This window comes from Aethalodelphis obliquidens, unplaced genomic scaffold (assembly GCF_003676395.1).
Source record: "Aethalodelphis obliquidens isolate GAN/ISIS:26980383/991018 unplaced genomic scaffold, ASM367639v1 scaffold14, whole genome shotgun sequence".
In the NCBI taxonomy this organism is placed as follows: Eukaryota; Metazoa; Chordata; class Mammalia; order Artiodactyla; family Delphinidae; genus Aethalodelphis; species Aethalodelphis obliquidens.
Genome location: NW_020837958.1, coordinates 6,578,538 through 6,596,631, shown reverse-complemented (window position 1 = coordinate 6,596,631; position 18,094 = coordinate 6,578,538). Strand labels below are relative to the sequence as shown.

The 18,094-nt window shown below is 42.9% G+C and overlaps 1 pseudogene; it reads right to left on the bottom strand.

Annotated features, from left to right (window-relative positions):
* Positions 1-7,009: 7,009 nt before the first annotated feature.
* Positions 7,010-8,517, bottom strand: LOC113625149 (endoplasmic reticulum mannosyl-oligosaccharide 1,2-alpha-mannosidase-like; annotated as a pseudogene).
* Between the last annotated feature and the right edge of the window lie 9,577 nt (positions 8,518-18,094).

The following is an 18,094-nucleotide window of genomic DNA, read 5'->3' as shown; positions in this document are numbered from 1 at the left end:
ATCTTGGGCTCCACAGTGCTCTAAGTCCTTGGAATCCTCTCAGTTCAGCTGTAAACTGGGGACAAAGAATGGAGAATCACTCACAGGAGGTGGGCCAAGCCTAGATTTGCCTAGAATCTGCCCACAGTCCATTGGCCAGAACTCAGTCCTACGGCCCCACTTACCTGCATGGAAGGCTGGGGATGTAGTCTAGCTATGCTCTGGGGGAAACGGAAAATGGTTTCATGAACAACTAGTCAGTCTCTGACACAAAGTACACATGATTTTACCACTAATTCCAGATTTGTGCTACATTTCTGTGACTTCCAATGCCAACAATTTTTTTTTATAACCTTGACACTGGCTATAGTCACCCAGGGAGGATTTCACTAACTGGAAACATTCATGGAGCAGTAGCATTTGTACTTAAAGGTCATGTAACATTTGCTTTGGGATGGTCATTATGGGGACACATACATACCAACTATTGAGAGAATGGTACTCAGGGAAATGTGATTGGGAAAGAAGTGAAAAATGAGGAGACTTCAGGAGAGAAAGAGGCAAGCAGGAAGCTGAGGGGACGATGAATACAGAGAGTAGCCGTCCCCGGGAGCTACTTCAGTTTCTGCTATTGTTGAGCTATGTTTGCTCAGCCTTCCCTGGATTTCCATGCGCTGTCACAGGATCTTTACCTCAAACTACACTTTCACTTGAGCTAGTCCAAGAGGATTTTTTTTTTCTTTGTAACTCAAAGGTTTCTCTGAAGAGGCCTTACAAATAAATGGACTTGACTCTGTATCATAGGAGGACAATTAGATTCACCCCCAGGTGGAAATATCAGGAAGGAGTCATGTAGGCTTTGTGAAATATGAAATAAACAGTCTTCTAGTATCTCCATAGGGGCTCATAGATGCTACCAGGCCCTCCCTTCAGAGGGAACAGACATGCTGGTTAGAAATGTGGGCTGAAAAAGAGAAGGGCTCCCCTCTACTGATTGACCAGGGACTGGAGGCAGAAGCTCCCTGGCTTTTGTGCTTCCAGTACCCACAGAGAAATGAAAATCTTATTTTCCAAAGTCAGAACAGGGCCAGAGAGCAGGAGGGAGACTGTTCAGTGATATTTAAAACTTTATATAATAAGAATCCTACTGTATTTTCCTTTCGCTTCTAAATTGAAATCTATGAGGTGAGGCAGCTGCCTATCTGCCCTGTCTTGGGCAGGCTGCAGGGCTCTCAGCAAAAGAGCTCAACTCCCTGAACATCCCCTGCAAAAAAATTCCTTCTCCACTTACGGTCTGAGTGATTTGTCTTGGCATTTGCCCAAAGTGGTGATATTACTAGTTCTAAATGGGCTCTTGACGCACAAAGAGCTCTGCCTGAACAGATCACCCCATGTCCACAGAGGCCAGGGATAAGGAAGTGCACCATTCAGGGACAATATTCTCCTCTAGTAGTCTGGGGTACACTCCAGTGCACACAGAAAGCGGCAATAAGCACCCCAAAATCATATGCTAAAAAGACTTCTGTGGGCCTCAGACAATGTGGGAAGGATGATGAAGTAATTCAGTCATTCTTTTATTCGCTCTTCATTCAACTAATAGTTATTAAGTGTCTACTACATGCCTCCAGTTATTATAAAAGTTCTACTAACAATATATGCACCAAGAATCACTTATAGACTGAATAATATGTTCACTTTCATATTTATGAATGACTATTTTTAAAGTAGGTAATTAGGGGAGAAAAGAGGCCATTCCTTTGCTGTCTTCTCATCTCCTTTCCATTCCATTCTCCTTCTCTGAATATGATCACCATTCCTTGGGTGATGTCACCTAATTTCATGGTTTTCAAAGCCATCAGTTTCAGATGCTTCCAACATTTATATCTCTAGCTCAGATCTCCCCAATGAACTTGAGCCTAGAATGTTCCACTCCCTGACTGACATCTACATGCTTATGTCTCCAGGCTACATAAGCCCAAAACTAAGCTGCTGATCACCTTCCACCAAGCATGTTCCTTCCATGGTCTTCCCTATTTGACGAATGGTATCCCCATCCTTCAAAGTGGTCATCCAAAAAGCTTCAGACGTCCTTATCACTTCTGCCTTAGGTTACCACAGGTAACCAATCATCAAATTCTTCCAGCATTACATTCGAACTACATAGAGACTCCAACTACTTCTTACCCCTCTCACCACCAAACATCCCTGGACCAAGGCACCTTCAATTCTCGCATGGATTATTCTGTGTCCCACCTTAGCTCCCCCATTCTGTCCTTGGCTTCTTAGCATCTATTCTCAAGACAGCAACCAGAGAGATCCTTTAGAAATATAAGTCAGTTCAGCTCACTCCTCTGTTCCAAACCTTCCAATGGCTTCCTATTTCATTCACAGCTTTGGTGTCCCCAGCTGTACATAACAGATACAAACAGTACACATACTAGAGATACCAATAAGACCGTAATTCCTCCAATGACCCTTAAGGTTCTTAATACTATGAATTACAGCAGTCACACTCCACCCCACTCCTATTCATTTGCTTTAATACAGCCATATTGGTCTCTGCTCTTCCTTGAAACAGCTAAGCAGACTTCTACTTCAAGGCCTTTGCACTTGATGTTTCCTCTTCCAGGAATGCTGTTCTCTAAAGTATCAGTATGGCTCATTTCCTCACTTCCTTCTGTCAGTGTATATATATACATGTATATACATACATATATGTGTATATATATATATATATATATATATACATATAAACATTTTATATGAAATAACTACTCTCCCCCAAGACTCCTTACTCCATTACCATGCTTTATTTTTCCCTTTGCTGTATTTTTTCCTTATATTTTCACCATATTACATACCAAAGTGCTCTCGTTTATTTCTCTCCATAAAAGCATAAACTTTGTTTCATTCGCTGGTGTGTTCCTAACACCTAGAACAGCCCTTGACACATAGTAATTCCTCAATAAGGGAAATGCATGCACCACTTGATGCATGAATAAACTGTCTTAAAAGCTGGTAACATACAGCCACTATGGAGAACAGTATGGAGGTTCCTTTAAAAACTAAAAATAGAACTACCATACGACCCAGCAAATCCACTACTGGGCATATACCCTGAGAAAACCATAATTCAAAAAGAGTCATGTACCACAATGTTCACTGCAGCTCTATTTACAATAGCCAGGACGTGGAAGCAACCTAAGTGTCCATTGACAGATGAATGGATAAAGAAGATGTGGCACATATATACAATGGAATATTACTCAGCCACAAAAAGAAACGAAATTGAGTTATTTGTGGTGAGGTGGATGGACCTAGAGTCTGTCATACAGAGTGAAGTAAGTCAGAAAGAGAAAAACAAATATCGTATGCTAACACATATGTATGGAATCTAAAAAAAAAAAAAAAAAGGTTCTAAAGAACCTAGGGGCAGGACAGGAATACAGACACAGACGTAGAGAATGGACTTGAGGACATGGGGAGGGGGAAGGGTAAGCTGGGATGAAGTGAGAGAGTGGCATGGACATATATACACTACCAAATGTAAAACAGATAGCTAGTGGGAAGCACCCGCATAGCACAGGGAGATCAGCTCGGTGCTTTGCGACCACCTAGAGGGCTGGGATAGGCAGGGTGGGAGGGAGATGTAAGAAGAGGGAGGGGATATGGGGATATATGTATACGTATAGCTGATTCACTTTGTTATAAAGCAGAAACTAACACAGCATGGTAAAGCAATTATACTCCAATAAAGATGTTAAAAAAAAGAGCTGGTGACAGTATCTCTCTTAGAAAGAGAAATGACTTTGCTAGCAAAATGATATAAGTCTTTGGGATAGAAGGTGAAGTCTTGGGGACATGGGTATAAGCAAGAGCCAAGGGAACAAAGAAGAAAACCATGAGATAAGAGGAATTTGTTTTTTCTTCTTGAGAGAAATGGAGAGGCAAAAGAAGGGACAGATAAGTGGGCGGGGGGGAGGAGGGTATGGAAATGGTGTGAATACGAGGACCAAGTGAGGTAAAGCGGCCAGCGGAAAAAACCCTATAACGTGAAAAACAAAACCTATTATAAACAGAGGTATCCAATGTTCAGTTCGAAGTTGTTTTGATAAACTTCTCATGTCTCCTCAACGCATCAATCTTGTTAAACTTGTACATTACCTTATGTGAGTCTTACCTAGGCAGGGCAACAACTCTAAGTACAGAGCTCTTCCACCTAGGCAGATTGAGGGAACCAGGCAGGAGGGGCAGGAAGTACAATCAAAAGACCAGAATCTGCGTTCTGGTGCCAGCACTTCTTAACTGTAAATCTCTGGGCATGTCTCCAAGCTTTGGTTTTCCTGACTATACATAACAGATACAAAGAGCTACACATACGTGAGATACAAATACAGTCATATCACTTCTATGAGCTTTATTACCAATAAAGCCAGTGTCTCCCTCTTGAAGCTCCTTATTCCCATGAATTATTCAAGAAATTCAAGGGCTTTAGAGACCCATAAAAAGGTTTTTTCTTACCCAGGGAAATAGAAAATCGAGTCTGATTAGCCAACAGGCCTGCTCTAGTTTATTTGCTGGGGCTGGTTCTTTACCAAAGTTGTGTGGATCTACTGCTGTGATATTTCACGGCTCCAGATGCCAGCACAGCCTGCAGTCATTCTTCGAAAGAAGTGCGTCTCAGTCCCTTTAAAGTCAGGCTCAACCAACAAAGCCCCAAAGTTGGACTTCTGCCAGTTATAGATCTAACGACCAACACTTGTAGTTCCTGCGTACAGCCACTTTCCAGGGAACTATCCGGCCCCAGGAGTACTGGATCACTCTTGTTTGTTTATCCTCTGCCTCTCAGATCCAAAACCACCTATCCACCTTCTTTCCTGACCAGGGGAACAGGCTGCTTTTCTTTTGATGCCCTCAAAACTAACAAGGTCTGATTACAGCCTCTGCCTTCAGAATATGGGGCTGCTTGTCTACCCTTGTAAGAGTGGCTACCCAGGGATTTGAGACATGCACACCCCACCATTCTAAGTAGAACTAACCTCTGTGGCTTTAAACACATTAATCCTTCTAAAAGGATGCTCCCTACGTGATATTAAAGTGGTCACACCCATCCTACTGAATGAGGGGGATCTGCATGTGTTGATTCCAAGGTGATTTCCTGGCAGCCAGAAAGAAGAAAAAATTTCTTGGGGGCCACAACACTGTATGTCCACCTTTGCTATTGGAGGGACTGTATGTGATAATGTCAAAGTGCCTCATTAATCATGGTGCACTATACTGACATTAGTTGTAGTCATAAACTTGGATGAAACATTTTAGCACACTGCAAAGAATATAACCCACAGGGTAAAGCAGACTAGGAAAAAGAACCCAACTCTGCCATTTCCTATATATGCAACTTTGTGCAAGTTACTTAACCTCTCTGAGCATTCATTTGTAAAATGGGAATTAATAATAATATTAATATGCTACATTGATAACATTGATAATTATCTCTTGGAGTTGCAAGGAATATCAATCAAAAAATTAAAGAGGCAAATTATCTGAATTAGATTCAGGCATAGCGTAGTAAGTGCTCAATAAATTGTAGCCATGATTATTATACTTATAGTTCTAAACTATACCTAATGTTCATTAAGTACATGATATAATGAAACACATGTATATGTATTAGTTCATTTAATGCTACCCGTGTGATAGTTATAACACTGCCCATACTGTAGATAACACAATTAAGGCTTAAAGAGAGTGGTATGTTGCCAGAACTGTACTACTAGAAGGCAGCAGAGGGAGTATTTGTAGCCAAGTGTCTAGGCCAGCTACATAACAAACCACTCCCATGCTCAGTGACTTACAACAGCATTTATGTTCAGGCTCAGGAATGCGCAGGTCAACTATGATTCAGCTGATAAGTTACCCTCAGCTGCAGATTGTTAGGTCGACTCCATTATCTTACTCTGGATCCCAGGCTGAAAGGAGAGTGGCTACCAGAAGCACGTCCTTCCTGTGATGGATAACCAAAGCACAAGGGGGCAGGCCAACCACACAAGCCTCACACATTTCAAGCCTCTGCTCCCATCACCCCTGCTAACATCCCAAAGCAGGTCACATGACTACACCCAACATCAGTGTAGAAGGGAAGTATAGAACTCCACAGTGCTGTATGAAGGAGGAATATTTTCAGAACAATAATTCAAACTATCCAATCAGGTCTCACCGACTCTAGAATCTGAGCTCTTATTCACTGTCCTACAATGCTTCTCTACTGTTCTGAGACAGTACCTCTCTAACCAAATAACCATTATTAAACCTCTCTCTCACTATTAACTGCATGGGTTCCTAGGTTGTTCCTTTCACTTACTGCCTATATTTGGCTCTTCCAAACAGCTGAGAGAGCCCAGCTGGAGGGTAAATGTAAAGTTGATAGCCCATCTTTCCATGTTCATAGCAGAAGTCAGACTGTGCAGCCCCAATAAGCAACCTGCTGGGTCTACAAATTCGCCATGCTTCGCTCTGTTAAAACTTTATTGGGCACAGTATGGTAACTCAATTAATAGTGAGAATGACACTGGCAAGTGTCACTGGAATTGCAACCAATTATTTTTTCCTTAATATCTTTTTAAATCACAAGCTGACCAAGCTCAACAGGAGCCCTGTCCTTCCACAGGGCATATTTAGTCTGTCTCTGCCTTCCCCATTAGCCTCCACTGCCAGCGTCCATCAACTACGTCACCAGTTATAAGCCTCTCTCTTCTCCCAACAGCAGTGCAGTTTCCCCCAAAAGGAGCTAACTGACAACACAAATCAGGCTGTTTGGCAGGATTTTGTGTTGTTGGTAGATTTTTGTTTTGTTTCCTATAAATCAAAACTTTGCTGATTTTATTCCTCCTTCTTACAGTGGTCCTGATCTAGAAAGCACAGACGAAAAGAAACCCTAAAGTCAATCTGAATTACCACCTAAAGAAATACATGAGGACAGATTCAAAACCACCAGCATCTGCCCTGAAAAACCCACAGGTACCTTGCCTTCCAAGGAGTCCTGGACCCCAGCTGTCCCATTGGACTTGACCTCTTCAGCCCAGAATTTGGAATTTGTCTGGCTCACAGTAGCCAACTGGGCTGCACATCCTCATGGCTAAAGGTCAACGGATGACTCATTTTATGCATAAGCAATTGGCTTGCCTATCTATAACTTAAAAGAAAAGTCTACTATACACGATGTTCAATCCAGAAAAGTCCCACGACTGGGTGTTGTTCCAAGCCTTTTAAGCTGAAGTCCAGATGGCCAGGGGATGACCCTCTATATTAAATACGTATTTGTCAAGGTTGAGGAAGTCCATGTCATCTGAAAAGAGAAGATATATGTACCTAGAGTTTATCATAGAGAGAAACTTTTCATCTTGTCTCTTGGGATTTGATTCTGAACATTATTGATTGAAGAATACACACCTGGGGACTTCCCTGGTGGCGGAGTGGTTAAGAATCCACCTGCCAGGGCAGGGGACACGGGTTCGAGCCCTGGTCTGGGAAGATCCCACATGCCGCGGAGCAACTAAGCCCGTGAGCCACAACTACTGAGCCTGCGCTCTAGAGCCCGCGAGCCACAACTACTGAGCCCGCGAGGCACAACTACTGAAGCCACCGCGCCCAGAGCCCGTGCTCCGCAACAAGAGAAGCCACCGCAATGAGAAGCCCGTGCACCGCAACAAAAAGTAGCCCCCGCTCGCAGCAACTGGAGAAAGCCCGCGCGCAGCAACGAAGACCCAACGCAGCCACAAAAAAAATAGACACCTGACTGGATGTTGGTATATCTGTTGAAATACTGCAGAATCTCCCACCCCTGATCCTGGTATTCCTTGTCCCCACTGAACAGTACAGACAGAACAGACTCTCCACTGTCTCTAGTCAAAGCAGACTGACATTGTCTTCAGGCCAGATCCCCATATCCTTATGGCTCACTTTGGGGTTAACGCTGAAGTACAAAATTTCTGGACTCACCCCACTCCTAAACTGATGATACATCTAGTAACAGGTCACCATAAAGGCTTCAGCTAGCTCCATGTGGTCAGCGGTCAGACCACAGCTTACACCCGGAGCCAGGGTTCCCAAGCAAAAAACACATTCAATGCATCTTGACTCAGAACTTGCCATCCACAACTTTCCCACAAAACTCAGCTTGCTGGGCTCAGACTGCTGAAGCAGGTGCTCTTTTATTCCTCTACGGCTTCAACATAGTCTTGTAGCAACTGAATTTCTTTCTTTCTTCCTTGGATCCACTGCTTCAGCAGAGCTCTGGTTCCAAGAGTGAAGATCCACTGAAGGGAAGAAGCCACTGCTGGTATAAATGAATATGGGCACTAACACATCATTCTTCCCAGGCAGGGAATGTATATACTTTGTCACTTTCATCACTACCTCCTGAAATTTCTCATCTCCGGTGACACGAGAGAGTTCTCGGAACTCAAACTGAACGTTTGTCACTTCTGACACTATACTGACATCTATGGAGGCCTCACTAGCGGCAGTGTTTATGTTCATGGAAAGTAGTTTACACCCAGTCAGAAAGGCTACGAGGAAAATAATTAGATACCACAGGGGTAATTCCCCTTTCCCCACACAAGAGCGTCCTTTACCTGCTGCGGCTCTCCCCCGGCTGTGCCGCTGCCTCCGAGCAGATGACGTTTAGCTTCCGCTTCCCGTTTCCTGCCAAGGCCCTAGAAACACCGCCCCCAGCCCGCCCCGCGGAGCACTGCGCCTGCGCATGCGGCTCAGTTTGGCGAATTTTTACCCTGCGGGGTAGTTTAGTTACTTCCCCTGGGGGCATTGGGCAGGCTCTAGTCCTGTGGTTTATAGCGCTGGATGACACTTTCTGTTCGGAGAATGTCTTTACAGTGGGCTAATGAAAAAGAGGACCTTGCAGACAGCCAGTGACCGTCCTCTCTGTAGTGATGTGTTAACTAAGCCTCGAAAGAACTCAAGCAATGCTTCTCAGGTTTTTGCATACCTGAGAATTATCTGAGGGCTCATTAAATTTCAGCCCGCTTTTGTCCCTCTCCCCAGATATTCCGATTCAGTAGATGTAGGGGAGAGAGGAGACTGCATTTCTAACAGATTCCCAGGTTCTGCTGAGGCTGCTGGCTTACAGACCACACTTTGGGACGCACTGCTCTGATTCCTGGCAGCTGGGGAAGAAACCGGGCGAGGGAAGGGGGGAATGTCAAGACTTGGGACCAGGCAGTGTGCTAAATGCTTTATATGCATCATCTCCTTTAATTTATTCCTTCTAATACCTATGAGGTATGAACTATTGTTGCTCTCCTTTTGCATCTGAGGAAACAAGTTTATAGCATTTCAAGCACTTGACAAGCTTGTAGGTGACAGAGTTGGAATTTGAACCCAGATTGTTAGTTCCCAGGGCCCAGGCTTCTGTCCTATCTACTCTACTCTGTATACTTTTTACAAAAGCACCTCTGGCCCCGCAAGAACACTTGACCACTTTTCACTGAATAGACACTGTTTTAATTTTTTTTTTCCTAATCATCCTTCAAGGCACATCAGCCTTCCCTCTGGGAAGCCTTAACATTCCTGAGGTCAGTTAGTGGTATCCTGCTCTGAGTTCCCCTAGGGTTCCCAAATACTTCATACTTATGTTTCCCAGAGCTCTCACCCCATTTGACGATAGCCACATGTGAGTTTGCCTCTGCTATTGGGTTGAAGCAAGGCATAGAGGAAAGGACATGGGCTTTGAAGTTAGTTAGAACTGTTTCAAACTCCAGTTCTTCCTCTTCTTAGCTATATGAACTTGGGCAAATATTTTAACCTCTATGAGTTTAAAAAAAGGATAATGCGGGCTCCCCTGGTGGCACAGTGGTTGAGAGTCCGCCTGCCGATGCAGGGGACACGAGTTCGTGCCCCGGTCCGGGAAGATCCCACATGCCATGGAGCGGCTAGGCCTGTGAGCCATGGCTGCTGGTCCTGCGCGTCCGGACCCTGTGCTCCGCAACGGGACAGGCCACAACAGTGAGAGGCCCGCGTACCGCCAAAAAAAGAAAAAAAAAGAATAGGTACGGGACCTGCAACAGTGGGAGGGAGCTGTGAAGGAGGAAACTTTGCCACACACTAGGAAGCCCCTTCGCAGGCGAAGACTGCGGGTGGCGGAGGGGGTAGCTTCGGAGCCGCGGAGGAGAGCACAGCAACAGGGGTGCGGAGGACAAAGAGGAGAGATTCCCGCACAGAGGTTCAGGGCCGACCAGCACTCACCAGCCGGAGAGGCTTGTCTGCTCACCCGCCGGGGCGGGCGGGGCCTGGGAGCTGAGGCTCGGGCTTCGGAGGTCGGATCCCAGGGAGTGGACTGGGGTTGGCTGCATGAACACAGCCTGAAGGGGGTTAGTGCGCCACAGCTAGCGGGGAGGAAGTCCGGGAAAAGTCTGGAGCTGCCAAAAAGGCAAGAGACTTTTTCTTACCTTTTTGCTTTCTGGTGCTCGAGGAGAGGGGATTAACAGTGCTGCTTAAAGGAGCTCCAGAGACGGGCGCGAGCCGCGGCTAACAGCGCAGACCCCAGACACGGGCCTGAGACGCTAAGGCTGCTGCTGCCACCACCAAGAAGCCTGTGTGCGAGCACAGGTCACTCTCCATACCTCCCCTCCCGGGAGCCTGTTTAGCCCGCCACTGCCAGGGTCACGTGATCCAGGGACAACTTCCCCGGGAGAACGCACAGCACGCAGCAGGCTGGTGCAACGTCAAGCTGGCCTCTGCCGCCGCAGGCTCGCCCCGCACTCCATACTCCTTCCTCCCCGGGGCCTGAGTGAGTCAGAGCCCCCGAATCAGCGGCTCCTTTAACCCCGTCCTATCTGAGCGAAGCACAGACTCACTCAGGCGACCTACACACAGAGGCAGGGCCACATCCAAAGCTGAACCCCGGAAGCTGTGCGAACAAAGAAGAGAAAGGGAAATCTCTCCAGCAGCCTCAGGAACACCGGATTAAATCTCCACAATCAACTTGATGTACCCTGCATCTGTGGAATACCTGAATAGACAACGAATCATCCCAAATTGAGGAGGTGGACTTTGGGAGCAATGATATTTTTTTTTTTTTCTTTTCCACTTTTTGTCAGTATGTATGTGTATGCTTCTGTGTGTAATTTTCTCTGTATAGCTTTGCTTTTACCATTTTTTTTAAAATAAATTTATTTATTTTTGGCTGTGTTGGGTCTTCGTTTCTGTACGAGGGCTTTCTCTACTTGTAGCGAGAGGGGGCCACTCTTCATCGCGGTGCACGGGCCTCTCACTGTTGCGGCCTTCTCTTGTTGCGGAGCACAGGCTCCAGTCGTGCAGGCTCAGTAACTGTGGCGCACGGGCTTAGCTGCTCCGCGGCATGTGGGATCTTCCCAGACCACGGCTCGAACCCGTGTCCCCTGCATTGGCAGGCAGATTCTCAACCACTGCGCCACCAGGGAAGCCCGCTTTTACCGTTTGTCCTAGGGTTCTGTCTGCCCATTTTTTTTGTTGTTTTTTTTTTAGTATAGTTTTTAGCACTTCTTATCATTGGTGGATTTTTTTTCTGATTTGGTTGCTCTCTTCTTTCTTTTTTTGTTTCTTTTTTAAAAATTTTTCACAATTATTCTTTATTTTAATAACTTTTCAATTTTTTATTTTTCTTCCTTCCTTTCTTGTTTTCTCCCTTTTATTCTGAGCCGTGTGGATGACAGGATCTTGGTGCTCCGGCCGGGTGTCAGGCCTATGCCTCTGAGGTGGGAGAGCTGAGATCAGGACACTGGTCTACCAGAGACCTCCCAGCTCCACGTAATATCAAATGGTGAAAGCTCTCCCAGAGATCTCCATCTCAACGCTAAGACCCAGCTCCACTCAACGACCAGCAAGCTACACTGCTGGACACCCTATGACAAACAACTAGCAAGACAGGAACACAACCCCACTCACTAGCAGAAAGGCTGCCTAAAATCATAATAAGGTCACAGACACCCCAAAACAAACGAACGGAGGCAGAACTGCCCACCAGAAAGACAAGAGCCAGCCTTACCCACTAGAACACAGGCACTAGTTCCCTCCACAAGGAAGCCTACACAACCCACTGAACCAAACTTAGCCACGGGGGACAGACACGAAAAACAACAGGAACTCCGAACCTGCAGCCTGCAAAAAGGAGACCCCAAGCACAGTAAGTTAAGCAAAATGAAAAGACAGAGAAACACACAGCAGATGAAGGAGCAAGGTAAAAAAACCCACCAAAACAAACAAATGAAGAGGAAATAGGCAGTCTATCTGAAAAAGAACTCAGAGTAATGATAGTAAAGATGATCCAAAATCTTGGAAATAGAATGGAGAAAATATAAGAAACATTTAACAAAGAAATAGAGAAACTAAAGAGCAAACCAAAAATGATGAACAACACAATAAATGAAATTAAAACTTCTCTAGAAGGAATCAATAGCAGAATAACTGAGGCAGAAGAACAGATAAGTGACCTGGAAGATAAAATAGTGGAAATAACTACCACAGAGCAGAATAAAGGAAAAAGAAAGAAAAGAATTGAGGACAGTCTCAGAGATCTCTGAGACAACATTAAACTCAGCAACATTCTAATTATAGGGATCCCAGAAGAAGAAGAGAAAAAGAAAGGGACTGAGAAAATATTTGAAGAGATTATAGTTGAAAACTTCTCTAATATGGGAAAGGAAACAGTCAGTCAAGTCCAGGAAGTGCAGAGAGTCCCATACAGGATAAATCAAAGGCGAAACACACCAAGACACATATTAATCAAATTATCAAAAATTAAATACAAAGAAAAAATATTAAAAGCAGCAAGGGAAAAACAACAAATGACATACAAGGGAATCCCCATAAGGTTAACAGCTGCTCTTTCAGCAGAAACTCTGCAAGCCAGAAAGGAGTGGCAGGACATATTTAAAGTGATGAAGGAGAAAAACTACAATCAAGATTACGCTACCCAGCAAGGATATCATTCAGACTTGATGGGGAAATTAAAACCTTTACAGACAAGCAAAAGCTGAGAGAGTTCAGCACAACCAAACCAGCTTTACAACAAATGCTAAAGGAACTTCTCTAGGCAGCAAACACAAGAGAAGGAAAAGACCTACAATAACAAACCCAGAACAATTAAGAAAATGGTCATAGGGACATACATATCGATAACTACCTTAAATGTAAATGGATTAAATGCCCCAACCAAAAGACATAGACTGGCTGAATGGATACAAAAACTAGACCCATATATATGCTGTCTACAAGAGACCCACTTCAGACCTAGGGACACAGACTGAAAGTGAGGGGATAGAAACAGATATTCCAGGCAAATGGAAATCAAAAGAAAGCTGGAGTAGCAATTCTCATATCAGACAAAATAGACTTTAAAACAAAGACTATTACAAGAGACAAGGACACTATATAATGATCAAGGGATCAATCAGGAAGAAGAGATAACAATTGTAAATATTTATGCAGCAACATAGGAGCACCTGAATACATAAACAGCCATAAAAGGGGAAATTGACAGTAACACAATCATAGTAGGGGACTTTAACACATCACTTTCACCAATGGACAGATCATCCAAAATGAAACTAAGTAAGAAAACACAAGCTTTAAATGATACATTAAAAAAGATGGACTTAATTGATACTCATAGGACATTCCATCCAAAAGGAACAGAATACACTTTCTTCTCAAGTGTTCATGGAACATTCTCCAGGATAGATCATATCTTGGGTCATGAATCAAGCCTTGGTAAATTTAAGAAAATTGAAATTGAATCAAGTATCTTTTCTGACCACAACGCTATGAGACTAGATATCAATTACAGGAAAAATCTGTAAAAAATAAAAACACATGGATGCTAAACAATACACTACTTAATAACCAAGAGATCACTGAAAAAAATCAAAGAGGAAATCAAATAATACCTAGAAACAAATGACAATGAAAACATGACAACCCAAAACGTATGGGATGCAGCAAAAGCAGTTCTAAGAGGGAAGTTTATAGCAACACAATCCTAAGTCAAGAAACAAGAAACACCTCAAATAAACAACCTAACCTTACACCTAAAGCAATTAGAGAAGAAGAACAAAAAAACCCCAAAGGTACCAGAAGGAAAGAAATCATAAAGATCAGATCAGAAATAAATGAAAAACAAATGAAGGAAACAATAGCAAAGATCAATAAAACTAAAAGCTTGTTCTTTGAAAGGTAAACAAAATTGATAAACCATTAGCCTGACTCATCAAGAAAAAAAGGGAGAAGAATCAAATCAATAGAATTAGAAATGAAAAAGAAGTAACAGCTGACACTGCAGAAATACAAAGGATCACAAGAGATTAATACAAGCAGCCCTACACCAATAAAATGGACAACCTGGAAGAAATGGACAGATTCTTAGAAAAGCACAACCTTCCGAGACCAAACCAGGAAGAACTAGAAAATATAAGCAGACCAATCAGAAGTACTGAAATTGAGACTGTGATTAAAAATCTTCCAGCAAACAAAAGCCTAGGACCAGATGGCTTCACAGGCAAATTCTATCAAACATTTAGAGAAGAGCTAACACTTATCCTTCTCAAACTCTTCCAAAATATAGCAGAGGTAGGAACACTCCCAAACTCATCCTATGAAGCCACCATCACCCTGATACCAAACCAGAGAAAGATGTCACAAAGAAAGAAAACTACAGGCCAATATCACTGGTGAACATCGATGCAAAAATCCTCAACAAAGTACTAGGAAACAGAATCTAACAGCACATTAAAAGGATCATAAACCATGATCAAGTGGGGTTTATCCCAGGAATGCAAGGATTCTTCAATATACACAAATCAGTCAATGTGCTACATCATATTAATAAACTGAAGAATAAAAACCATATGGTCAACTCAATAGATGCAGAAAAAGCTTTCAACAAAATTCAACACCCATTTATGATAAAAACTCTCCAGAAAGTAGGCACAGAGGCCATATATGAGAAACCCACAGCCAACATCGTCCTCAATGGTGAAAAACTGAAACCATTTCCACTAAGATCAGGAAAAAGACAAGGTTGCCCACTCTCACCACTATTATTCAATATTGTTTTGGAAGTTTTAGGCACAGCAATCAGAGAAGAAAAAGAAATAAAAGAAATACAAATCCAAAAAGAAGAAGTAAAGCTGTCACTCTTTGCAGATGACAAGATACTATCCATAAGGAATCCTAAAGATGCTACCAGAAAACTGCTAGAGCTAATCAATGATTTTGGTAAAGTAGCAGGATACAAAATTAATGCACAGAAATCTCTTGCATTCCTATACAGTAATGATGGAAAATCTGAAAGAGCAATTAAGGAAACACTCCCACTTACCATTGCAACAAAGAGAAAAAAGTACCAAGGAATAAACCTACCTAAGGAGACAGAAGTCCTGTATGCAGAAAATTATAAGACACTGATGAAAGAAATTAAAGATGATACAAACAGATGGAGAGATATACCATGTCCTTGGATTGGAAGAATCAACACTGTGAAAATAACTATACTACCCAAAGCAATCTACAGATTCAGTGCAATCCCTATCAAACTACCACTGGCATTTTTCACAGAACTAGAACAAAAAATTTTACAATATGTATGGAAACACAAAAGACCCCAAAGCAATCTTGGGAAAGGAAAACGGAGCTGGAGGAATCAGGCTCCCAGACTTCAGACTATACTACAAAGCTACAATAATCAAGACAGTATGGTACTGGCACAAAAACAGAACTATAGATCCATGGAACAGGATAGAAAGCCCAGAGATAAACCCACACACATATGGTCACCTTATTTTTGAAAAAGGAGGCAGGAATATACTATGGAAAAAAGACAGCCTCTTCAGTAAGTGGTCCTGCGAAAACTGGACAGCCACATGTAAAAGAATGAAATTAGAACACTCCCTAACACCATATACAAAGATAAACTCAAAATAGATTAAAGACCTAAATATAAGGCCAGACACCATAAAACTCATAGAGGAAAACATAGGCAGAAAGCTCTATGATATAAACCACAGCAAGATCCTTTTTGACCCACCTCCTAGAGAAATGGAAATAAAAACAAAAATAGACAAATGGGACCTAATGAAACTTAAAACCTTTTGCACAGCAAAGGAAACCATAAAAAAGACGAAAAGACAACCCTCAGCATGGGAGAAAATATAAGCAAATGAAGCAACTGACAAAGGATTAATCTCCAAAATATACAAGCAGCTCATGCAGCTCAGTATCAAAAAAACAAACAATCCAATCCAAAAATGGGCAGAAGACCTAAATAGACATTTCTCCAAAGAAGATATACAGATTGCCAACAAACACATGAAAGGATGCTTAACATCACTAATCATTAGAGAAATGCAAATCAAAACTACAATGAGGTATCACCTCACACCAGTCAGAATGCCCATCATCAAAAAATCTACAAACAGTAAATGCTGGAGAGGGTATGGAGAAAAGGGAACCCTCTTGCACTGTTGGTGGGAATGTAAATCGATACAGCCACTATAGAGAACAGTATGGAGGTTCCTTAAAAAACTAAAAATAGAACTACCATACGACCCAGCAATCCCATTACTGGGCACATACCCTGAGGAAACCATAATTCAAAAAGAGTCATGTACCACAATGTTCATTGCAGCTCTATTTACAATAGCCAGGATATGGAAGCAACCTAAGTGTCCATCAACATATGAATGGATAAAGAAGATGTGGCACATATATACAATGGAATATTACTCAGCCATAGAAAGGAACGAAATTGAGTTATTTGTAGTGAGGTGGATGGACCTGGAGTCTTTCATACAGAGTGAAGTAAGTCAGAAAGAGAAAAACAAATACTGTATGCTAACACATATATATGGAATCTAAAAGAAAAAAAATGGTTATGAAGAACCTAGGGGCAGGATGGGAATAAAGACACAGACCTAGTAGAGAATGGACTTGAGGACACGGGGAGGGGGAAGGGTAAGCTGGGACGAAGTTAGAGAGTGGCATGGACGTATATACTCTACCAAATGTAAAATAGATAGCTAGGTGGAACCAGCTGCATAGCACAGGGAGATAAGCTCAGTGTTTTGTGACCACCTAGAGGGGTGGGTTATGGAGGGTGGGAGGGAGGGAGATGCAAGAGGGAAGGGATATGGGGATATATGTATATGTATAGCTGATTCACTTTGTTATAAAGCAGAAACTAACACAGCACGGTGAAGCAATTATACTCCAATAAAGATGTTAAAAAAGAAAAATACCTCTGGTTGGTGTGTATACCTCCTGGAAGGAGGCAACAAAAGGATTAGTGGTTGTGTGGTGCCTGGTTTCCCTACCCTGGTTTTCTCCTCTCCCCACTCCTTAATCTCTTTACTCAGGTTCTGCTGTAAAAGCTAGTGATAGCTTCCCTTTTTTGCAACTTTTATATTTTTTCAAATCTAATATTTTCATACTTATGTTAAATTTTCTTTCCATCTGTGCGAATAATTTTGCTTCAGCTGATAAAGGTTATCCAGTTTTGTGTCATCTCTCACTTGGGGAAGTTGTTCTACTTTGGTGTCTGGTTATTTCGGCTGGTGATCTTGTGTTCTCCTAGGGGTATCAGCCAGCTCATCTGGCCATGCATATTGAAAAAGGTCCAAAAGCCAGGCCCTATCTTTGTCACTACAAAGATTAAGGATGGGGAGGTTATGAGTCACAGGGTAGAGAACCCCAGTACTAGAAGCACCACTCTTGACTGCTGCCACCTCACCAGAGAACTCTAGCCAGACTTTCCCCTTTAAATCCTTAGTTAGGGATGAAGGAGATTAAAACAAGTTCTCCCCTCCCCACACGCCAAAATGTGCCACTTTAACAAGTGGATTACTTTAAGCTGAAGTCTATGAAAGCCCAAAAGACTCTGCAAGAGATATTTACCTTTCCTTTAATTGCCTAAAGGAATTCAGATAGAGGGCCTTGTCTGGGAAGAGAACCATCTCCAGAAATAACCACGAGGAACATGGGCCAGGTGTTGTAAGGTGGGGAGCTCTGCAGGGCCTAAGGATCAAAGTCTCTGTGTCCCATTGTCTCTGCATGGAACAGCAAACATTTG